Genomic DNA, 14,556 nt, shown 5'->3' on the forward strand with positions numbered 1-14,556 from the left:
ATATATGTATGTGAAACGATTTCATGTATCTATACATGTATGTATATGTATGTATGTATGTATGTATGTATGTATGTATGTATGTATGTATGTATGTATGTATGTATGTATGTATGTACGTATGTATGTATGTATGTATGTGAATGCTACAGCATGTGCTGGCATGTATCTATGCATGTATGAATATACGTATGTATGAATATACGACTGCATGTGATTGTATGTGCATAAGTATGTACGTAGAGCGCAGGAGTGTATATGTGTGCGTCACCAAGATACGTTATGGACGTAAAAAACTCTATAAACACATAGTCCATATAACGCCCATGACAAACACAACCAGATGGTATCGCAAACCACTTGGGAGGAGCGACCGTGTCATCCTCCACGACACTGCAACGGCTGTCGTTCATAAGGATAGAAAAATGGGGTACGTATCTTTAGAGACGCTGACATCAACTCCCACTCAGCACTGCAGCCCACTGCCGTCCCTTGGATGGTGTTCATACAGTGCGTTTCAAAAGGCCGGATACGGGTGCAGAGTTTGATATTCACCTTTGGTTCAACAAATGGTCAACTTGCGAACCATGGCTCTGCCTACACATACCCATGACTACGGAGTACTCATGGGTATGTCTATACAAGTTCATGACGGACTGTGAACTTCTGTTGAACAAGGGGAAGTTAGTGAATTGTACTTGAGTGTGCGGGCGTTTGAGACCCACTAGGCAGTCATATATATATATATATATATATATATATATATATATATATATATATATATATATATATATATATATATATATATTCCTCTTTATAGTAACCGACACGGCATGGCCACAAACACGGCATGGCCACAAACACGATATGGCCACCAATACGGGATGGCCAAAAACATGGTCAGAAACACGGCATGCCCAGAAGCATGCCCTCATCATGGCCATCTTGGATGAAAGACAAACAGAACAACGAGAAAGTCTTAGGAAGCAGATTCTTCCAGCAGGTTTACAGTGATTACTGGGTGGAACAGCAAGTGCTGTGAGACTCGCGCGTGGAAAACGAACCAGATTTAAAGACAAGTACGGTGAGAAGTTAGGGTCGACACTACTTAATCGAATGAGGCGACTACTTCCTCATTCCGAGATGCGACACGGGCCTGAATCGACTTCAGAGACATGGTCGGCATGAGGAGAAAGAGCAAGTATTGGAGTGAGGAGAGGAGGGGAAGTGCGCGTTGACTAATGAGGATTTGTATCACGATCATTGAGAGTTAACAGCGTCAGAAGGTGAAGAAAGAAGATCGTCCTTGGAGGGAAGAAAGAGACAGGCGGTGGTAGAACAGACCCTGAGGAACACCACTGTTGATAAGATAAGAGGGAGATCATGTTCTAACGACGACCACTGCAATGGACCGACGGGAGAGGAACCGATGCATCAAACAACAGAGAAGAAGAAGAAGAAGAAGAAGAAGAAGAAGAAGAAGAAGAAGAAGAAAAAGAAGAGGAAGAAGAAGAAGAAGAAGAAGAAGAAGAAGAAGAAGAAGAAGAAGAAGAAGAAGAAGGAGAAGAAGAAGTAGAAGATGAAGAAGAAGAAGAGGAGGAGGAGGAGGAGGAGGAGGAGGAGGAGGAGGAATGAATGAATGAATGAAAAAAGGAGATTTAGAAAGTAAAAGCTGATGCCACACCGTCAGATTCTTTAGAAACATCGAGGGTCACAACAAAGATTCACAAAAATCCTTTATAGAGGAAGACCAGAGAGACCAGCGAGAACATCACCAGTAAATCTTTCAAGGCGAAAATCTAATTGACGATCTGTAAGAAGGGGATAGGATTCTAAGTGTATAAGAGATCAGCACCAGGAGGAGCTTCAAACACTTTCAATGCAACAGAAGCGACAGCGATGGGGCAATAGTTCGAAGGATCTGAACGGTCTCCTTACTCGGGGATGGGCTGTACAAAAGCATGCTTCCAAGAAGCTCGCGTTTCGTTGTGAAGATACAAAGTGAAATAGACGAGCAAGGATCGGAGATATTTCTGAGGTTATACTGGCTCAGAACACCACTGAGTTAATAAGAATACGGTACCAAAGAGAGTGGCTGTATCACAGATCGCTACATACAGATCAGGATGGAAGAGGAGGAGGAGGAGGAGGAAGAAGAAGAAGAAAAGACGTGTTGCTGGAGATGTTTTAGGTCCAGAAACAGGATTATCTGCAGAGGAAGAAATCAGTTCAACACACTTTTCTTTTTACGAAGGTGAGCTCGACTTTACAAAACAGAAGCTTTGCAGGTGAGTCTGAGGACAAAGGCTGGCTTAGATTCAGGAGACGGGAGGAGTTTCCTGGCCCGACACGCACTCTGTCTGTCCCTGATGATGCGACGTGGTCATCAGAGCAAGAACCAATCAGAAGATGAGTTGAGGAGGGAATGATTTACCAGAGGGGATGGAGTACTCCACTCCAGCCGAGATAACCTCCGCTATACAGCTGGAGACATCCCGGCCAAGGAAGCACCGCAGGTCACACAAGGCAAGAGAATATTAGCAGCTGCGCAGGGATGGAGAACCACCGAGCTCTCCCAGAGCACCAGGGGCGGCGTATCGAGGGGAGGCCTACATGGTGGACGTGCCCAGCTGGGAGTGAAGGAAGTAAAACTGTGGCAGAAAGATTCGAAGTGGGAAGAAATAGTATAAGTGTACTGGAAGGATGGAAAGGTAATAAAATAGACAAAAATAAATGGAAATAAATAAAGAGACTGTGTTGGACGAGTGGCTAGGACTCGCGTTGGGTGCTTGACTTTCATTCTTCATCATTAAGGGGGGGAAAGAGGGACGCCTCGACTCTACTGGGATCATATCCCGAGTTGCGCCTAACCAATCGTCGTGGTGTACGTTTAAATCCCCTGCTTAAAATAGTATTCCAGCGTAGGGACGTGAGGTGAGCCAAGCTTTGTGACAAGAGGTCATTGGTCGAAGACCTGCACGCTGCTGAAGACACTGAGGGAGGAAAATACATCGAACATGAAAGAAAAATTAGAGAATGGAAAGCAACACTGAGCCAGATGACTTCAAACTTGGGAAGCCTAAAGATGAGAATGTTCCTGTGCTGCAGTAACCATAAACCCACAGCTCGGTACTCGTCTCTGTATGAATAACACAGATGCGCAAGACGCACACGCTCAGTGTTTCTTGGGTAACCTTTCATCTCATTACGTTAATGACTCATTATTAGCAGGTGGGAGTCACCTTGGACTCCCCGGCACCCACACTGCTGACCAGCCGCCGTCGGTCAAGGTTTATGCGAGGCCCGGCCTGAGTTTCACTGGCGGTAATCATGTCCTAATGTCCGGTAAAAAGCCTTCAGGCTCCGCCAAGACGGACCCCACTCCTATGATTAGCGTTTAGCCTCATCATTCGGACCCGCATCTGACACAATGCCAAAGTTCCTGAACGGCCACGTCGCTTCGGGATCTTCTCACTGGGTCAGGGTTGTGGGTCCTGCTGCATGTGCTGACGTAATTAACACCCACAGGTCGGTGGCAATGTCAGGCTGGCTGTAAATTGTAAAATCCAAATGCGAGACTCCAAGAGTCCTTTTTACCCATCGTGCCAAGGATGGTTGGGGTACGTGAAGCTGTGAAATACAAGGTGCGGAAAGTCAGGAGTCTGGTGGTAGTTCCGTCTTATCGGCAAAATACATATGTGTCGTATGGTCTTCATACGTGTAATAATGACGTGTGGGAAGCCACAATGGGTCACGTGGATTCAATCCAGAGTTACCGGCGGATCTGATCCGTCTCAATATTCTCAGCAGATAGAAATGACGAAATACACTCGCCTCCGTAAAATTTAACGACCACATACAAGGAAACTTAACATCCATGTACGAGGAAACATAACTGTCTTGCGTTAATTTATAACATTCCACGAAAAGGTTAAAACCCTCATTAAATTCGGCCCAAAATTACTGGCAACAAGAGTGGACTGCTGGATTTACCAGCAGCTCTGGAACAGACCGTTTGCCTTACACTCATCCACCAGGTACATACAAAACGTTGTCATGATCTTAAAGCTGTTGACACAAGAAAATACAATCGTCTCCCTAAACCCAGCAATAACCTGCACGTATACATAATGATGCTTAGGAGTCGAGAAGTTATAACAAGATATCATGATCTCAGTGTTGCAGACGAGGTGTGGCACACATGGAGCCAAGGTTGAAATATATTCAACAAAGTCGTTAAAAGATATATGAAGAGGGTAGGGTTAAAATCCACGTTGGGAGGTAAGGTTAAATTGTATGTAGCGAGACAAGGCTAAAATAAGATCCAGCTTAGGTCAAGACAACACCGGACACATAAGACCAGAGGAGGTAGGGTCGCCAGCAGCAGATGTAACCCCAACCCAAGTGCCTCGTCAGTAGCAGAAAAATGTACTCCCAGCCCAGGTGCTCCGTCAGCAGCGGAGAATGTACCTCTAACCCAAGTACGTTGTCAGCAGATGATATGCCCATAGCCCAGGTATCTGCCTCGTCAGCAGCACAAAACGTACCCCTAGCCCAGGTATCTACCTCGTCAGCAGCACAAAACGTACCCCCAGCCCAGGTATCTACTTCGTCAGCAACAGATGACGTACCCCCAGCCCAGGTACCTACCTCGTCAACAACAGATGACGTACCCCCCCCAGCGTCAGCAACAGATGACGTACCCCCAGCCCAGGTATCTACCTCGTCAGCAGCACAAAACGTACCCCCAGCCCAGGTACCTACCTCGTCAGCAACAGATGACGTACCCCCAGCCCAGGTATCTACTTCGTCAGCAACAGATGACGTACCCCCAGCCCAGGTATCTACCTCGTCAGCAGCACAAAACGTACCCCCAGCCCAGGTACCTACCTCGTCAGCAACAGATGACGTACCCCCAGCCCAGGTATCTACCTCGTCAGCAGCACAAAACGTACCCCCAGCCCAGGTACCTACCTCGTCAGCAACAGATGACGTACCCCCAGCCCAGGTACCTACCTCGTCAGCAACAGATGACGTACCCCCAGCCCAGGTATCTACCTCGTCAGCAGCACAAAACGTACCCCCAGCCCAGGTATCTACTTCGTCAGCAACAGATGACGTACCCCCAGCCCAGGTACCTACCTCGTCAGCAACAGATGACGTACCCCCAGCCCAGGTACCTACCTCGTCAGCAACAGATGACGTACCCCCAGCCCAGGTATCTACCTCGTCAGCAGCACAAAACGTACCCCCAGCCCAGGTATCTACCTCGTCAGCAGCACAAAACGTACCCCCAGCCCAGGTATCTACCTCGTCAGCAGCACAAAACGTACCCCCAGCCCAGGTATCTACCTCGTCAGCAGCACAAAACGTACCCCCAGCCCAGGTATCTACCTCGTCAGCAGCACAAAACGTACCCCCAGCCCAGGTACCTACCTCGTCAGCAACAGATGACGTACCCCCAGCCCAGGTATCTACCTCGTCAGCAGCACAAAACGTACCCCCAGCCCAGGTATCTACCTCGTCAGCAGCACAAAACGTACCCCCAGCCCAGGTATCTACTTCGTCAGCAACAGATGACGTACCCCCAGCCCAGGTACCTACCTCGTCAGCAACAGATGACGTACCCCCAGCCCAGGTATCTACCTCGTCAGCAGCACAAAACGTACCCCCAGCCCAGGTATCTACTTCGTCAGCAACAGATGACGTACCCCCAGCCCAGGTACCTACCTCGTCAGCAACAGATGACGTACCCCCAGCCCAGGTACCTACCTCGTCAGCAACAGATGACGTACCCCCAGCCCAGGTATCTACTTCGTCAGCAACAGATGACGTACCCCCAGCCCAGGTATCTACCTCGTCAGCAGCACAAAACGTACCCCCAGCCCAGGTATCTACTTCGTCAGCAACAGATGACGTACCCCCAGCCCAGGTACCTACCTCGTCAGCAACAGATGACGTACCCCCAGCCCAGGTATCTACCTCGTCAGCAGCACAAAACGTACCCCCAGCCCAGGTATCTACTTCGTCAGCAACAGATGACGTACCCCCAGCCCAGGTACCTACCTCGTCAGCAGCACAAAACGTACCCCCAGCCCAGGTACCTACCTCGTCAGCAGCACAAAACGTACCCCCAGCCCAGGTACCTACCTCGTCAGCAGCACAAAACGTACCCCCAGCCCAGGTACCTACCTCGTCAGCAACAGATGACGTACCCCCAGCCCAGGTACCTACCTCGTCAGCAGCACAAAACGTACCCCCAGCCCAGGTACCTACCTCGTCAGCAGCACAAAACGTACCCCCAGCCCAGGTATCTACTTCGTCAGCAACAGATGACGTACCCCCAGCCCAGGTACCTACCTCGTCAGCAACAGATGACGTACCCCCAGCCCAGGTATCTACTTCGTCAGCAACAGATGACGTACCCCCAGCCCAGGTATCTACTTCGTCAGCAACAGATGACGTACCCCCAGCCCAGGTATCTACTTCGTCAGCAACAGATGACGTACCCCCAGCCCAGGTATCTACTTCGTCAGCAACAGATGACGTACCCCCAGCCCAGGTACCTACCTCGTCAGCAACAGATGACGTACCCCCAGCCCAGGTATCTACTTCGTCAGCAACAGATGACGTACCCCCAGCCCAGGTATCTACTTCGTCAGCAACAGATGACGTACCCCCAGCCCAGGTATCTACCTCGTCAGCAGCACAAAACGTACCCCCAGCCCAGGTACCTACCTCGTCAGCAGCACAAAACGTACCCCCAGCCCAGGTACCTACCTCGTCAGCAACAGATGACGTACCCCCAGCCCAGGTACCTACCTCGTCAGCAACAGATGACGTACCCCCAGCCCAGGTACCTACCTCGTCAGCAACAGATGACGTACCCCCAGCCCAGGTACCTACCTCGTCAGCAACAGATGACGTACCCCCAGCCCAGGTACCTACCTCGTCAGCAGCACAAAACGTACCCCCAGCCCAGGTACCTACCTCGTCAGCAACAGATGACGTACCCCCAGCCCAGGTACCTACCTCGTCAGCAACAGATGACGTACCCCCAGCCCAGGTACCTACCTCGTCAGCAACAGATGACGTACCCCCAGCCCAGGTACCTACCTCGTCAGCAACAGATGACGTACCCCCAGCCCAGGTACCTACCTCGTCAGCAACAGATGACGTACCCCCAGCCCAGGTACCTACCTCGTCAGCAACAGATGACGTACCCCCAGCCCAGGTACCTACCTCGTCAGCAACAGATGACGTACCCCCAGCCCAGGTACCTACCTCGTCAGCAGCACAAAACGTACCCCCAGCCCAGGTACCTACCTCGTCAGCAACAGATGACGTACCCCCAGCCCAGGTACCTACCTCGTCAGCAGCACAAAACGTACCCCCAGCCCAGGTACCTACCTCGTCAGCAACAGATGACGTACCCCCAGCCCAGGTACCTACCTCGTCAGCAGCACAAAACGTACCCCCAGCCCAGGTACCTACCTCGTCAGCAACAGATGACGTACCCCCAGCCCAGGTACCTACCTCGTCAGCAGCACAAAACGTACCCCCAGCCCAGGTACCTACCTCGTCAGCAGCACAAAACGTACCCCCAGCCCAGGTACCTACCTCGTCAGCAACAGATGACGTACCCCCAGCCCAGGTACCTACCTCGTCAGCAGCACAAAACGTACCCCCAGCCCAGGTACCTACCTCGTCAGCAGCACAAAACGTACCCCCAGCCCAGGTACCTACCTCGTCAGCAGCACAAAACGTACCCCCAGCCCAGGTACCTACCTCGTCAGCAACAGATGACGTACCCCCAGCCCAGGTACCTACCTCGTCAGCAACAGATGACGTACCCCCAGCCCAGGTACCTACCTCGTCAGCAACAGATGACGTACCCCCAGCCCAGGTACCTACCTCGTCAGCAACAGATGACGTACCCCCAGCCCAGGTACCTACCTCGTCAGCAACAGATGACGTACCCCCAGCCCAGGTACCTACCTCGTCAGCAACAGATGACGTACCCCCAGCCCAGGTATCTACTTCGTCAGCAACAGATGACGTACCCCCAGCCCAGGTACCTACCTCGTCAGCAGCACAAAACGTACCCCCAGCCCAGGTACCTACCTCGTCAGCAACAGATGACGTACCCCCAGCCCAGGTATCTACCTCGTCAGCAGCACAAAACGTACCCCCAGCCCAGGTACCTACCTCGTCAGCAGCACAAAACGTACCCCCAGCCCAGGTATCTACCTCGTCAGCAGCACAAAACGTACCCCCAGCCCAGGTACCTACCTCGTCAGCAGCACAAAACGTACCCCCAGCCCAGGTACCTACCTCGTCAGCAGCACAAAACGTACCCCCAGCCCAGGTACCTACCTCGTCAGCAGCACAAAACGTACCCCCAGCCCAGGTACCTACCTCGTCAGCAACAGATGACGTACCCCCAGCCCAGGTATCTACCTCGTCAGCAGCACAAAACGTACCCCCAGCCCAGGTACCTACCTCGTCAGCAGCACAAAACGTACCCCCAGCCCAGGTACCTACCTCGTCAGCAGCACAAAACGTACCCCCAGCCCAGGTATCTACCTCGTCAGCAGCACAAAACGTACCCCCAGCCCAGGTACCTACCTCGTCAGCAGCACAAAACGTACCCCCAGCCCAGGTACCTACCTCGTCAGCAGCACAAAACGTACCCCCAGCCCAGGTATCTACCTCGTCAGCAGCACAAAACGTACCCCCAGCCCAGGTACCTACCTCGTCAGCAACAGATGACGTACCCCCAGCCCAGGTACCTACCTCGTCAGCAGCACAAAACGTACCCCCAGCCCAGGTACCTACCTCGTCAGCAGCACAAAACGTACCCCCAGCCCAGGTACCTACCTCGTCAGCAGCACAAAACGTACCCCCAGCCCAGGTACCTACCTCGTCAGCAGCACAAAACGTACCCCCAGCCCAGGTATCTACCTCGTCAGCAGCACAAAACGTACCCCCAGCCCAGGTACCTACCTCGTCAGCAGCACAAAACGTACCCCCAGCCCAGGTACCTACCTCGTCAGCAGCACAAAACGTACCCCCAGCCCAGGTATCTACCTCGTCAGCAGCACAAAACGTACCCCCAGCCCAGGTATCTACCTCGTCAGCAGCACAAAACGTACCCCCAGCCCAGGTACCTACCTCGTCAGCAGCACAAAACGTACCCCCAGCCCAGGTACCTACCTCGTCAGCAGCACAAAACGTACCCCCAGCCCAGGTATCTACCTCGTCAGCAGCACAAAACGTACCCCCAGCCCAGGTATCTACCTCGTCAGCAGCACAAAACGTACCCCCAGCCCAGGTACCTACCTCGTCAGCAGCACAAAACGTACCCCCAGCCCAGGTACCTACCTCGTCAGCAGCACAAAACGTACCCCCAGCCCAGGTATCTACCTCGTCAGCAGCACAAAACGTACCCCCAGCCCAGGTATCTACCTCGTCAGCAGCACAAAACGTACCCCCAGCCCAGGTACCTACCTCGTCAGCAGCACAAAACGTACCCCCAGCCCAGGTATCTACCTCGTCAGCAGCACAAAACGTACCCCCAGCCCAGGTATCTACCTCGTCAGCAGCACAAAACGTACCCCCAGCCCAGGTACCTACCTCGTCAGCAGCACAAAACGTACCCCCAGCCCAGGTATCTACCTCGTCAGCAGCACAAAACGTACCCCCAGCCCAGGTACCTACCTCGTCAGCAGCACAAAACGTACCCCCAGATCATGAATGCGAGGCAGCAGTATGCCATCAGGTCATGAATGCGAGGCAGCAGTATACCATCAGGTCATGAATACGAGGCAGCAGTAATACCATCAGGTCATGAATGCGAGGCAGCAGTAATACCATCAGGTCATGAATGCGAGGCAGCAGTATGCCATCAGGTCATGAATGCGAGGCAGCAGTATACCATCACGTCATGAATGCGAGGCAGCAGTATCCCATCAGGCCATGAATGCGAGGCAGCAGTATACCATCAGGTCATGAATACGAGGCAGCAGGATATCATCAGGTCATGAATGCGAGGCAGCGGTATACCATCAGGCCATGAATGCGAGGCAGCAGTATACCATCAGGTCATGAATACGAGGCAGCAGGATATCATCAGGTCATGAATGCGAGGCAGCAGTATACCATCAGGCCATGAATGCGAGGCAGCAGTATCCCATCAGGTCATGAATGCGAGGCAGCAGTATATCATCAGGCCATGAATGCGAGGCAGCAGTATACCATCAGGTTATGAATGCGAGGCAGCAGTATATCATCAGGCCATGAATGCGAGGCAGCAGTATACCATCAGGTTATGAATGCGAGGCAGCAGTATATCATCAGGCCATGAATGCGAGGCAGCAGGATATCATCAGGTCATGAATGCGAGGCAGAAGTATACCATCAGGTTATGAATGCGAGGCAGCAGCATATCATCAGGCCATGAATGCGAGGCAGTAGTATACCATCAGGTCATGAATGCGAGGCAGCACTATCCCATCAGGTCATGAATGCGAGGCAGCACTATCCCATCAGGTCATGAATGCGAGGCAGTAGTATCCCATCAGGTCATGAATGCGAGGCAGTAGTATACCATCAGGTCATGAATGCGAGGCAGCAGTATCCCATCAGGTCATGAATGCGAGGCAGCAGTATACCATCAGGTCATGAATGCGAAGCAGCAGTACCCCATCAGGTCATGAATGCGAGACAGCAGTATACCATCAGGTCATGAATGCGAGGCAGCAGTACCCCATCACGTCATGAATGCGAGGCAGCAGTACCCCATCACGTCATGAATGCGAGGCAGCAGTACCCCATCAGGTCATGAATGCGAGGCAGCAGCATACCATCAGGTCATGAATGCAAGGCAGCAGTACCCCATCAGGTCATGAATGAGAGGCAGCAGTACCCCATCAGGTCATGAATGCGAGGCAGCAGCACCCCATCACGCCATGAATACGAGGCAGCAGTATACCATCAGGTCATGAATGCGAGGCAGTAGTATACCATCAGGCCATGCATACGAGGCAGCAGTATCCCATCACGTCATGAATGCGAGGCAGCAGTATATCATCAGGTCATGAATGCGAGGCAGTAGTATATCATCAGGTCATGAATGCGAGGCAGCAGTATATCATCAGGTCATGAATGCGAGGCAGTAGTATATTCCGGCAAGTTTTTGCTGCAGTTTGCCTGACATTCAGGGAATGTGCTTCCTACCCTCCCCGAGAGTCGGTCGTCGATGCCCAAGCCCGGAGGAATCTGCCTCAGCGACCATATGTTCCTCTTGTGTTCACCAACGGTAACCTCAGCGCCCGGTGGCGGGGATCACCTGGCTCAGCGCGGGAGGAGGAAGGGAGGGGTGGTTCATCCTGCGAGATATCCCTGACAAGATTATGCAAGGAGGATGGTCTATGACGAGGCAGGAGGATGGTCTATGGCGAGGCAGGAATGCCTCTGTGAGTCCTCTGGTACGTGTAAGACTAAAAGGCTGAGTCGTGGACAGAAAACTTAGAGTTAACCCTGGCACAGTGTGTCTGGGCTGGGTGGTCATCGACATGTACATCTTGGGCTCGAGTGTGCACACAGAAAGCCGTGAGGTCGGTCCTCCATCATCCATCTCCCGCACATCTGAAGAAGCATTACTTGAGACCGAGTCGCTTCCTGCTTACAGCCATGGCTGAGTTGTCTGACCGCTTGACTGACGCCCAGTGAATGCCAAAGAACAGAAGCTCTTGTCGAAAAAAAAAAACAAAAAAACAAATAATGGTCATGATTAATGACATCAAAGGCTAAGTCTTGAAGCCCAAGAACTGGGCAAGGATCTACTATCTATCGTCTTGTGCTTAGGGTCAATACAGTCGTGAAATGCATGTTGATCAGGGGAATGTCGTCCTCTCAAACCCATGTTGAGGTAGCAAAGTGGATGACTGCTTCAGGACACCCCGCGAGCTGGCAACACACTATCCTCCGAAAACTTGTGTACTGAGGGGTACACAGTGACTTGACAGGTCCATAATCAACCACCAACTTGTCTTTAAATTCTCTCTTGCTTTACCACAAACAGACTGTCGTAAATTACCCCTGTCAAAAGTCCCCACACAGTGAGTTGACAGGTCCATTATTAACCACCAACTTGTCTTTAAAGTCTCTCTTGCTTTCCCACAAAACAGACTGTCGTAAATTATCCCTGTCAAAAGTCCCCACTGTGATGGCGACTACCTACGCACAAGGGAGACCAGAAATACTAGGAGCGGCGGCAGGACTCAAACATAGGCTCTGAGAAGCTTTACTCTTGCCATCCTTGTCCTTCACGTGAGACTGAGTAGCTGAAGGAAAGTGGGAAAAGATTACCACGGATCGCCACCTGGGTCGCCTGCGAAATGCTCATTTTTTGCCGCTAAGGTCAACTGGACAATGGAGAGAGTCCGGGTGAAGGTACCAGGACATGTCAGGCTGACTGAGTCAAGATAGCGCGCGTTGCACCATCTGGGCCGAGGACAGACGAGTCGCGGACCATCACTCCGATGTGGCTTTCCGCACGTCACAACCTCAGGACACCGTGTGTGTGTGTGTGTGTGTGTGTGTGTGTGTGTGTGTGTGTGTGTGTGGCTGTCCATACGCTGAGTTCTTATGCCAACGTCGACCCGAGTGCTGTGTCCACATCTTGTGATACTCTTACAACCATCGACCGTGAAGGACGCTCGCCAGGGAGCTCTTCTCTGACCTGACCGATGCCACGAGAATTGACATCGATACGACATCTTCAGTCACTGTACGAGCATCCGTGTACCTACACACCACCCACACACACACACACACACGGGTGGAATGGTTCAGCGGCCCACTGATGTGTGCAGATTCCCGACACATTCTTGATGACTTGGCTTCGAGTAACAGATGTGGTGTCAGCACTCGAGGCAAACCTCCCCCCTCGCGAGACGGCAGGAGATGGGTCTTCCCTCAGTCGAGTCCTCAAATATTTGCCCTCCTCAGCCTTGTTGTGAGTGTTGCCAACGATCGCCAGTCACTACCATCACGGACCACTCAAGTCAAAGCCGAACACCTCAGGAAGACCGACAGCTTAAACATGGCCAGTATGGCGTCTCCATCTATATAAACAGAGCCAGTAAGGAGGCTCCTTCTATATTCATGGTCACTGAGCCGTCTCCTATAATCATGGCCACACGAAGTCTATAAACTATCTCCTTCTATAAACTAACTTTTAATTATATTGATAATAGGCTGCATTGCAGGATATCAAAATTCGCTAAGGATACAAAGTTGGGAAATACATTTACAAATGAACTTGAACATCTACAGACTCAAACTAACACAGACAAACTTAATGACTGGACTCATCGGTGGTGGCATATTAATCTTAATATCTATCAGCGCAAAGTTGTACAAATCAATAGTAAAATTGAAAAGGGAAAACTTCTGCATGAATTCTACTGAACTGCAAAAGGCTAATGAGGAAAAAGACATACGCGTAATAATCCCTGGTGACCTAAAACCACGTCAGCAGTGCACAGAAGCAGTGAAAACAGTGAATCAAATTCTTGGAGTTATAGGGAGGGCCTTCCAATTGAAATCATCCCTACTCGTGTTCAGCTCTGGTCACTCTTCACTTCAAAAAAGACATAAGAGAGAATGGAAAGTGTACAGCGTCAACCTACAAAAATGATTCCCAGATTGAGAAATAAATCCTACAGGAGGAAATTAAACGACTTGAAACGATCTATCTTAGAAATAAGAAGGTAAAAAGATGATCCAATACAAGTATCTAAAATGATCCAGGGCTTTGATAATCATCATCTATCAAGTTACATTAAGACTTGATTCGTCTGATTCTACTCGTAGTAATGGCTACAAATTCATGGGCAAACGTTTTGCCTCGAATGAGGCGAGGTGCTTCATCTTCTTCAACAGGATTGGCCAGTTAGAGTGGTTGAAGGCAGAACTATAGATACGTTTAAGAATAGACTTGATAAATACTTTCCTTCAAGTCCACGACTCACGTTATTTACGCCTCCATAGTCACAATGATAAATGTGCAGGTCATTCTCGTTGAATTATCTGTATACCTTCTAACTCTTACCACAGTAATCTGTGAGTTCCTGATATCTTCCACTATCATAAACATCCTCGAAAGGACCCGTTTGAATTCCTCTACATACCTTCTATACAATGTCACAAAAGGTATACATACATTTCTTACCACTCCACGTTTGTCTTCACATGTGTACAGTTTCGACCCCAGATACGTGTGAATCAATACCCACCAAATGTCCGATTCTTTCTTTAAATAATAGATAACGTTGAATTTCACTTCATCATCTTCGAAATCAGCGGCAGCGTATTCCAAATCATAGTCCACTCAGGGAACTGCATACGAGATATTGTTACGACTCTCTCTCTCCTCTCTCTCTCTCTCTCTCTCTCTCTCTCTCTCTCTCTCTCTCTCTCTCTCTCTCTCTCTCTCTCTCTCTCTCTACGGAGAATACATGAATAAGAAATAAATGAGAGATGTTTCAT

The sequence above is a fragment of the Panulirus ornatus genome, chromosome 20 (genome assembly GCF_036320965.1).
Source record: "Panulirus ornatus isolate Po-2019 chromosome 20, ASM3632096v1, whole genome shotgun sequence".
NCBI lineage: Eukaryota > Metazoa > Arthropoda > Malacostraca > Decapoda > Palinuridae > Panulirus > Panulirus ornatus.